This window comes from Grammomys surdaster, unplaced genomic scaffold (genome assembly GCF_004785775.1).
Source record: "Grammomys surdaster isolate TR1022 unplaced genomic scaffold, NIH_TR_1.0 125635, whole genome shotgun sequence".
Lineage (NCBI taxonomy): Eukaryota > Metazoa > Chordata > Mammalia > Rodentia > Muridae > Grammomys > Grammomys surdaster.
In genome coordinates this window covers 294,470-305,293 of record NW_021620473.1, presented here as the reverse complement: position 1 = coordinate 305,293, position 10,824 = coordinate 294,470, and the positions used below count along the sequence as shown (strand labels likewise).

General features: G+C 44.0%; 1 pseudogene; it reads left to right on the top strand.

Moving 5' to 3' along the window:
• The first annotated feature begins 8,544 nt into the window (after nucleotides 1–8,544).
• On the top strand, nucleotides 8,545–10,555 carry LOC114638863 (annotated as a pseudogene).
• The last annotated feature ends 269 nt before the right edge of the window (nucleotides 10,556–10,824 follow it).

Here is a 10,824-nt window from a genome sequence, read left to right as displayed (position 1 = left end):
GCCTTTCTTCCTGTCTATCTGTAGATGTCAGTAAGAACAAACCTCAAGATGTTAGCTTATATTTCATTATCTTCCTTATCCTTCCTCAGGTTCTTGGAAGTAAAGGTAGAGAAGGTGACCAGATCTTGGCATCCACCTCTATGAAAATGATCTTCCAAGACAGGGTGAAGGGAAGCTGAAGAGACCCATTCCTCACTTCTTACGGAGTATTTAATGACCTATTACCACTGTCTGGACCCAAGCCTGAGGGGACTCCTGGGGTCTCATCACCCAATCCGCAAAGCACGATGAGTTATCCAGAATCTATGGTGGCCTCTGAGAGGAGGGTATGAGAGGGAAGAGACGTTCCAATCTGGAGAGGAATTGGGGTGAGGGGGAAACACAGTATACAGAGCAATGGCCAGACTCTCCCAGATGACCCAAGAATGTGTCAGAGGCCGGTGTGAATGTGCACAACCCCAGGGGTGACAGTAGACCCGCTCTTCTTGTCACATACCCATCTAGAAAACACCCACTGGCCAGTTGCTTGTCCATTCTCAAATCTGTTCATAACCTTCCAGAAACCCTGCCTCTCTGCTCTCCACACAGCGAACTCCGCTCTCTCCCAGAATTCTTTGCACACTGTGTCTAGGTAGGGCTGGCCATGGATAGAGCACGAAGCATTGTGTGTGAGTGAGATGCCCAGCTCCCATTCTTCTTCTTGGCCAATATCCCCTTTGTGATTTTGGTCTTATTACATCAGCTCTGTGGCCTCTGCTTCAGTCTCAGTAAAAGTATAGATGCACAGCGTTCATCTCCCCGTGCCCCTGAAGCCATCGTGGCAGTGAACACTAATTACTGGCCTGTCAGACTTCTCAGGCCTTCTGTGGACAGACCCAATCCCCCACACTGCACACGACCTCTGGTTCTTTCAGTAGACTGTGACTAGGCAGGCTCAGAAGACTCCAGCCCCAACCTGAGATCTGCCTAGAGTTTATCACAGGGGTGGGAGGTTAAATCATTCTCAGTTAACTGAATGTACTCCTCCAATGGCCTTGCAAACTCAGCAGATTGTGAGTCTATAGAATTGATTAAAGTAAGTTGGATTCTTCTGTTTATTTGTTTCCAGTGTTTTTCGTTTTGGGCATAAAATTTAGGAAGTTCAAACTAGAGTCAAGGTTAAAGAAGACTAAGAAAGCTATTGTGTGCTTCAATATACGGCTGTGAAATTCCTATTCATGACACTAAGTATAAATGATAAGTGATTGTATGCCATCATTTTGACTAAGCAGTCTGAATGTGGACAAAGAGAGGAAGTGGAAAACAAATGCCTTAGGTGAGATAGGATTAGGGTCTTAAGTAGCTCAGGCTGGCCCCAAACTCTCGATGTCACTGAGGATCTTCAACTTCTTAGCCTCCTGCCTGTACTTCCTGACTGCTGAGGTCCACCATCATGTCCAGATGATGTGGTACTGGTGATCAAACCCAGGGCTTTATGAATGTTAGGCAACCCTCCGTCAACAGATGCACCTGTACCTACCCAGTGACCTTTCAAAGATGTTTTTCACGGTAGACTAACTCATAAAGGTTACCTGGGCCTCAGTGGGACAGACATCCCCTCTGCTTCAGCGTCAAAGATGCAGGAAAGCTTAACTACCCTCCCTCTGCGCAGCCACCACCTAACATTTTAACGATGCACAGAGTTCACAGAAGCCAAGGTGTAAAGCTAAAAATATGAGGAAGCAGGGAAGACTAGCAGAGGTGTTGACACACTGCATCTGAAGCAAGTGTTGAACTTTCCTGAAGCCACAGCATAACCTAACTAGGTCAGATACAAAACTCTGACTGCACAGGGCTGTGCAGCAGTGCAGGACCGAGGCATACTAAGAAACGAGAGGGGCTTGTCCAATTTGGAGTCACCTGTGGGGGTTAAATATCGTGGTTCTGGTTTCTCACAAAATAGTTCTTGGACACCCTTGAGTAAATAATCTTGTGCTGGAAGAACCAACACATACCTCATGTCCTCATGGCACGGAAGAAGTGCATGGTTTTTACAGAGAAGATTGCAAAGGAGACGTGTAGGAAATGATGGGGTTGAATAGGGTTTTGGTCTGTAATCCCAGCTTTTAGGCAGCTGAGACAGGAGAATCACCAGTTCTATGCCAGCTTGGACTACATGGGGGACCCTGTCCCACACACACAGAGAAGAACAAGAGCAAGAAAAGGAACCCACAGGAGAGAACTCTGCACAGTGCTTCTGAGCCTGGACTTGGAGCCTGGCTGACATGGGTATTATCATCACTAAACACACAGAAGCTATGTGACCTCAATAATTTGGGGTCCTCTGTCTCCCCACCTATATCATTGGTGTGATAAGAGTCTCTCCTAGAGAATCTTCGAGGACAGTGAACAAGCTGGCACTGGTAGGTACCTATGAGTGTACTTTTAGAATTATTTACTGCCATTTTACAGAATTGAGTTCCTAAATTTTGAGGGTGTTGTTGTTGTTGTTTGTTGAATTTTCCAGAATAATCTAAAGGTGCCACTCACTGTGCTGCTGGGCTTATAATAATGACAACAAGTGACTGTGCCTGTGTTAACCTCCTATGTTCTCACTGTTGTTTGGAGGGAGGAGCTGCAGGACCAGGGAGCAGCAGGGCCAAGGATGGTACCAGGGGCATGCTGTACTGTGTTCAGAGGGCTTCAATGAATGGGTGTCCAGAGTTCCCTGGTTGGGATTCACTTAGATTAGAAGCTGCTTTCCCATAACATGAAGGTAGATAGGACTCAAGTCAGAGACCCTGCACTCTTTCTTGCTCGTTGCTGGCACAGAAGAACCAGCTGAGAGAAGTGTGTCACCCAATTCCACTTGCTCCCAAGGCACTGTGCTGTCAGACTTCACCCAAAGATTTTGGATAGGCTGAAATGAAGGAACTACAGAGCAGACCCAGTAAATAAAAGGACTGACCCAAACTTGACATCTCCATCTCATGTCTCATCCTATGGCTCTTTTAACGTTACCAAGGCCAGTATGGAAAACCTCCTTTAAACTTGAGTGTTTTCCCCAGGGGTCTGCATGATGCCCCCATGCAGATACATCTTCTTCTAGTTAGCATCACATCTCAGGGCACTTGTGAACCTGCATGAACTTTTAACCTAAAGTCTAATTTGCTTCATGACATGACTTTTGAGCCCTTGAACAGAAAAATTTGAGTTAGCCCGTGTAGGATAAATGATCATTTGAAACAAACAAAAAAAAAGTGAATGCTTTCTACAGCGAAGCCCAGCTGCCTCCTCCTTTGCTGCTTTAGTGTGACCTGTAATCTGTGGTGTAATCTATGAGGACAGATTCCAGGGGCTTATGTGCTGAAGCCTCACCTCCACTCACCTTCCCAAACCCAATGCTTCCCTCACGGAATGGCCTTCCTGCCGCCTGTGACATCATCCCTAAGGCACACCCCAGTTGTCCCTCATAACCAGCTGGGCAGTCAAGGCAAGCCTCATTGCAGAACTGTCAAGACAAAGGCGAGAGGTTACATAATTCCAATTAGCAGAAGCCCCAGCGACTCCAAACAGCCCCTCACCGCTTCATCATCTCTCTCTCTCGGAGGAAATCACTACAATTGCCACCAACATCCTAGACACAAAAGGTGACAGAACAAACACAGGGCTTTCAGGCAGACCTCGGGATTAAAATGTAATCTCAAAATAAAGTCTAATAACTTTCCCCCTTTTGAACACACTTGGAATAAAATTAGCATATAAATCAAAGCTTAATTAGGACATTGTAACAAGAATCAGTACCGGCTGCTACGAGGGGTTTCAGGCCTGCTATAATGCACCAAATAAACACCATAATTAGAGAACAAAATCAAGGCAGTCTCTTGGCAATCAATCACCCAGCCAGGCTGGAGCCTCCCAGCTGAGGGTCACCTCTGTTTGCTATCTTGTGCATCTCGCCTCCCAGCCAATCTCTCTTGACACCACACACACATTTCGGTCTGTGTTGGTGGCACGTGATTCAGGTTCCCAGCACTCAAGGGGAGTCCTAGCACCCAGCAGAGGTTGGGGAAAGTTACAAGAACTCAGAACAAGAGTCTGAGGTCCTCTTGTAGAAACACATACTCCTGATTCCAGCGACGCTGGGTCCAGCGATGGCTGATTATACCTAAACCAGAAATCCTGCCTTGGACTCGAAGAAAAGTCTCCTCTCATTTCTCTCATTTCATTAAGCTGTGACCATGTGGCTAGCTTGTGCTCTCTCTCTCTCTCTCTCTCTCTCTCTCTCTCTCTCTCTCTCACACACACACACACACACACACACACACACGTCCCTCACATGTGTTGTTGTCGTTTTCTGCATGGGTTTCTCCTTTCAGAGTAACCTTCTTCAGTTCCCTTATCTCATCTCATAAAACACCTCCCATCATTTTAACTCCCTTTGCTGGGGAGCTGAAGGGGCCACAGAATTGTACCATCAACCCCTTTGGCTCTAATCCAATAACAGAATAAGGAGAGACAGGAAGGGGGGACAGACAGAGAGGGGGGCAGACAGAGACAGAGAGACAGACAGAGACAGATAGAGACAAAGACAGACAGAGAGACAGAATGCAAAAAGGACTGGTAGAAATGGCTCAGTCTGCAATGTGCTTGTGGTGCAAGCCTGGAGCCTGAGTTTGATGTGCAGTGTCTACTACAGGGCTAAGGGCTGGAGAGATGGCTCAGCAGTTAAGACTCCCAACTGCTTCAGCAGTAGACCTGAGTTCAATCCCCAGCACCTAGATTGGGTGGCTTAGAACCACCTGTAACTCCCAATCCTTCTGCTTCCCAGGACACCTATACTCACCTGCATGTACATACATGCATACATACATTTAAGCACACAGAGACATACATACAAACATAATTTAAAATAACAACAATAAATATTTTAAACATGTAGTAATTGGAGACAGGAGGATCCCTTGGGCTTTCTAGGCAGCCAGTCTAGCCAAACTGGTGAGGTCCAGTTTCAGTGAAACACCCTGAGTCACTGAGAAATACATCCAGTTTGGATCTCTGGCTTCCATACACACACATATACTGCACACACATCACACACACACACACACACACACACACACACACACACACACACATTGCTGAGCATCCACTAGAGAGCAGGGACAAACAAATGAGAAGACAGAAAGTGAGGCGTCTCAGAGAGCACAGTGTGAGAGAGGAAAGGGGTTCATCAAATAGTGTGAGCTAACGCTATGATTTGTCATTTATTCTCTTAATTTCCATAATTCTGCTTGAAGTAAGTCCTAACTTCCAACCCCTGCTTTCTATAGTGAGAAAGTCAAAATAGAAAGAGGGCATACTTTGCCCAAGTCCATATAAGTTTGTTGGTGGCTGAGCTGAAATTTGAAGGGAGCAAGGGCTTGTCTCTGTAACTCAAAACAAAATACTATATACAACCAGCTACAGAAGAAAGCAGCAGCAACACCATAGGAAAGGCAGGAAAACCAGATGGCAGGGAAATTTGATGTGACCAGGGAGGAAAGGAGGGCCAGCTTGGCAATGCTCTTCAGTGACTTTTGACCTGGGGCTTTCTGGATAAGCAGTTTATTTGACCAGTCTATAAGTTGAGCTAGGAACTGTGACTCCACATAGAGAAACCAAGCTTGCAAAAGCCTGGAGGAGATATTCTAGGGCTTTGGGAGTAGGGGAGAGAAAGTTGGTGAGAGGCAGGTGGTGAGGTGGAAAAGCAGCAAACAGATTTCCATGACAATAGAATTTATCCTTGGGCCAGCTGGAAGGCCTCCAGTTTCCAAAGAAATGTCCCAATGATGAACAGCCACCATGTGTGTGTAAAATGTGGTCAAAGTACAGAAAATCTTACCCTTCACACCCTTCACCCACTCAATTGCTGTAAGATATTGACTGAGTGGGTGCCATGGGTGTCAGGAACATGATCACCACCCTTGTGTACGATGAAGGGTGTACAGAGCATCCTGTGGAGAAGTCTTAGACAGCCCACCTGCACATCCTTTGGTCTACACTGCATGGAGCTAGCCAGACCCACTGTTAGGTGCTCTGTTGAATGGTTCTCTTTGTGTTTAATGAGAAACTGAAGACATATTCCCAAACTACAGCTAGTTCCAGTGACCTAAACAACATCAACAGCCACTTAAGACTTCATCAGACTTGAAACCTTTCTCAGGAAGCCAGAACAGGGGAAATCATGCAGGCCACTCGACAGTATGAACTTTGCTAAATGAATCAAAGGTGATGAAATGGACGTCTACAGACCTGTGATTCAGTCTGTATACTGCACAGAAGCTTGTCAAATGACTACTACAGTCAGTAAAATGAGGCACACAGAGACAAACTGGAAGACAAGTCAATTGCTTTCAAATGGACTTCAGAAGCATTTTCAAAACAGTCTCCTTTGCCTCCAGTTATTTTTTTCCATTTTTTTTCCCTCTTGTAGAACAACTGTAGATAATATCCAAACTCCCTCTGGCTAATTTGTCCAAGTTAGTCTTCTTTGTACAGCTCAAGAGTACCAACCTTGCTCCGTCTGAGGGGCTTTAGTCCTACCATCCCCCTGCATCACTATTCTTTCTGATGCTCACGTGACTGACTGGGACTCCTCACTAATGCCAAAATTCAGATGTCATCTCCCAGGAAAGGTGGTTTTGGCTGTAAGGTGACACCCTTGTGGAGTGTGTGCAGAGCATGCTGGGAGATGCCTTAGACAGTCCACTTATGTATCTGTTAGTCTACACTACATGGGGCCGGCTAGACCCTGGATCAGGTGCTCTTGTGTTTAATGAGAAACTAAAGACCCATTCCCAGATTACAACTAGATCCAGTGACCTAAACAACATCAAATGATCTTTCTCTGAGATCTACATGGTTTTCTCCTCTGATTTTTCTTACTAAATGAAGACATCACCCAGCAAAAGGCTCGTGTTTTATCTCCCCAGCCTGTAGCTCATCATAGAGCACACTGAAGACCATGCATGGGTTATCTAGGGCTTTTCCCAAGCATGCTCTGTACACACACACAGGATGAAGATGCTGTCCATGAAATCCATTCAACCAATATCTTACAATAACTGAATGGGTAAAAGGGTGAGATTTTCTGTATTTTTAACCACATTTTACACACACTGTGGCTGTTCATCATTGTGGGGCCCTTGGCATGATACTTCCTTGGAAATCAGATGCCTTCCAGCTAGGCTAAGGATGAAGACTGTTGTCATGGCAATATAGAGTTGCTTTGTGTCCCACTTAATCTTGGAAGCTACATGGAGAAGACACAAAATCCAGGTTCCTGAATCACTGGAGGAAAGCTGCTGGGTGATCACCTAGCTGAGGTTTCCAGTGAGATTTGAGGTCTACCTATGACGTCAGTACACATTTCCTTAACAAACCCAATACTCTGGGCCAGTTTCTACAAAGCCTTCCAGTCTAGATATGCATCGCTGTCTGCTACTGGAGTCACGGATACCTCTCTGGGTCTGTTGCTCATCTTTTAACTTTCTATAGCTGTCTTTTGTTCCGCAGACATTCAGAATTTGTACCTAGACTAATCTGCCAGCCTCAGGCTTTTTTATACACTAAGGAAGAACTCCTCTATCCCAAGATTACAAAATAACATACTCTAATACTTCTTTCAGGTTCTTTGTGTTTCTTCTAAGTCGATCGTTAATTGTCACAATATTTCAATTGCCTATTGTTGCTGGTGATGTAAAAGGTTACTTTCTGTTGTGTTTCTATGTGCTTTTTACTCTGTTCACTGAGATAGCTTCACCTGCCCCAGGGTAATATTTTTTGAGGGGACAGTCTCTGGAGCTTTATAGTTTGTGAGTTTGTGCTAATAATATAATTGTCCTTACATTATGTTTTAAATCCTCAGTTTTTGACTATTTATTCATATTTATTCTTCCAGATTAATTCTAGAGAAAATTAGGTTTTCACCAAAAACATCTCGGTGTTTTGTTTACTATACCGCGCTTATGAGCTAATTTGAGAAATATTGCCTTTAAAATAACAACCCTACCATAGAGAAAGACTGCTTATTGCTCATTCTTCTTTTGTTTGCTATAATAAAGACACAATTTTCTATACATTGGCTGTCTTAGCTTGCTTCATGTTGCTGTAACAAAATACTTGAGGCTGAATAATTTATAAGAAGAGATTTGTTTAGGTCATAGTTTGGGAGAATAAAAGCCTAAGACTGGGCAACTTTAACCTATGCAGCCTGTCATGTGGCCCTTCTGGCTGCATTACAGCTCCCTGGGGCATCTGTGGTAGGGACAGTTAGGAGAGAAGTCACATGATGAATGAGAAACCCTTCCCTAAGGCACAGCTTCCAACACCACCACACTAAGTTTTGGTTGGGAGAAAAGACAACACTGGTCCTGACATTTTCCATCTGTGATTATTCCCAAGTGTGCTATGGAGCTTGCTGTTTTGGGAATTCTCCCTGGTGGCTGCTACTGGAGTTTGGATGCAGAATGTCTCTCATATGTCCCCTGTGTTAAGACTTGATCTCTAGTCCAAGGTGATGAGATGGCGTCTGGAGAGAGGCCCTCAGGTAGATTCGCCACCCTTGAGTGAGTGAGATACTGGGAGTCCAGTCCTTCCTTTTCTGAGGTAAAGGATTTGTCACATACTTCTACCACAAGGAGCGCTCTCACCACAGGCTCAAAGCAGCGACCCCACCAGTTAGAGCTGAGGCTTTTAAACTGGAAAATAAAGTAAATTCCTTCTCTTTATCCTTGACTATATTCTGAACTTGTCAGAGTAACAAAAGTTTACCACTGTTGCCCAACCAAGGGTAACTCATACAAGAAGGTTCTGCATATTTAACTTGTAAGTCATGACCCCTAAGGGTTACACATCGGATATCCTGCATATCAGATATTTACAATATGATTCATAACAGTAGCAAAATTACAGTTATAAAGTAACAACAAAATAATTTTATTCTGCATATTTCCTCCAGAGCCTTAATTTGAAAAAAATTAATAGTTAATCTTTTTATAAAGTCCATCCAAACAATCCTACCATCCTCAAACAACCCTGCTTGTCTCTTTCCCTCCATATTTGAATCTTTTATTCATTTATCTTACCTTATGGCTTCAGCTAGAAATCTAATCTCATCCTGGCCAAGCTCAGGGACAGTGTCCCTCTTGTGTTGTCTTTACTGGAAAGGCCTGTATAACTACACCATTAAATTCTGTGTTTCCCTTCATTTCTCATGCTGTTTGTGTTTTATAGCTTTCAGAATTCAGTAAGTTTTAATTAAGAAATAATGTTTAGTTCTGTAAAAAAAAAATGTTCATTAGACATTTACAGAGACAGCCACACGGTTTTTCTCCTTTAACCTATTAGTAGAGTGGAGTGGAATTATGAACAGATCTCCCAATGTTAGAGTGGAATTATGAACAGATCTCCCAATGTTAAACCACACTTTCATGGGACAAAGCCTTACTTCCTCGGGGTATGTCTTGCATTCAATGCTTTTCTGGATCATATTTGCTAATGTTTTGCATAGAATTTCTGTTTTAGCTTCATCCATGATCATATCGTTGCTGTTTGAGGCCAGTTCCCTTGGAATAGCCTGAAATCCTGATGTGGAAAGTTACAGATCTTCATGAATTAAGTAACTAATTGAAAAGATACATGGAATGAAGAAACAGATTTCTGAGGTATATCTAAAGCTAGTGGCTAAGACTTCTTGTAGGTCGTGATCCCTAAGAGTCACATATGAGCTATCCTGCATATCAGATATTTACAATATGATTCACAACAGTAGCAAGATTACAGTTATGAAGTAACAAAAAAATAATTCTGTGGTCGGGGTCAACACAACATGAACTGTATAGAAGGTCACAGCATTAGGAAGGTTGAGAACTGCTGCTCTGGACTTAAAAATGAAAAGCGGGGCATAAGGAGAGCCACAGGCCCAGTTCAAGCTCATCCTGGTGGATGACAGCAACACTAGAAAGACAACATTCATGAAGTGCCACTTGACAGGCGCATTTGAAAAGAAGTATATAGTCACTCTGGGTGTGGCTTTGCACTCTCATGTTCTACACTGACAGAGAACCCATCAAATTCAACATGAGACATGACTGACCAGAAGAAGTTCAGGGACCTGTATGATGGCTACTATAGTAGCCCAGTGTGCTATCACAGAGTTTGATGTAACATCAAGAATTACTTCAAGAATGTACCTAACTGGCATAGAGACCTGGTGTGCACGTGTGAAAACACCCCCATTGTGTTGCATGGCAACAAAATGGATATGAAGGACAGAAAACTGAAGACAGAATCTATTGTCTTCCACTGAGAAAAGAATTTTCAGCACTATGACATTTCTGCCCAAAGTAAGAAGTTTAGAAAAGCCTTTCCTCTCACTTGCCAGACACGCACTGGAGCACCTAACTTAGAGTTGGTTGCCATGCCTGCTCTTGCCCCAAGTGGGGTGGTCATGGACCCAGCTTTGGTAGCATGGTATAATCATGATTTAGAGGTTGCTCAAACAACTGCCCTCCCAGATGAGGACAAGCAGTGAGAAAGTGGAGCTGGGCCCCAGTGACAGAAGTCTAGCTTTCACAGGCAACTGTCCTGTGATGTCAGTGAACATGCCACCTGGTTTAGCCAAGCAGAACCTGTGCTTTTATGGGATACTGAATGTATGTATGTATGTATGTATGTATGTATATGTGATGAATGGGCTTCCAAGTGAATGTGGCGGTTAAAACATACCCTTGTTTTGGGGGGGGGCGTGGGTAGAACTTGCATATTTAGCTGTTTGGAACACAGTTGTTTCCTTCCTGAATT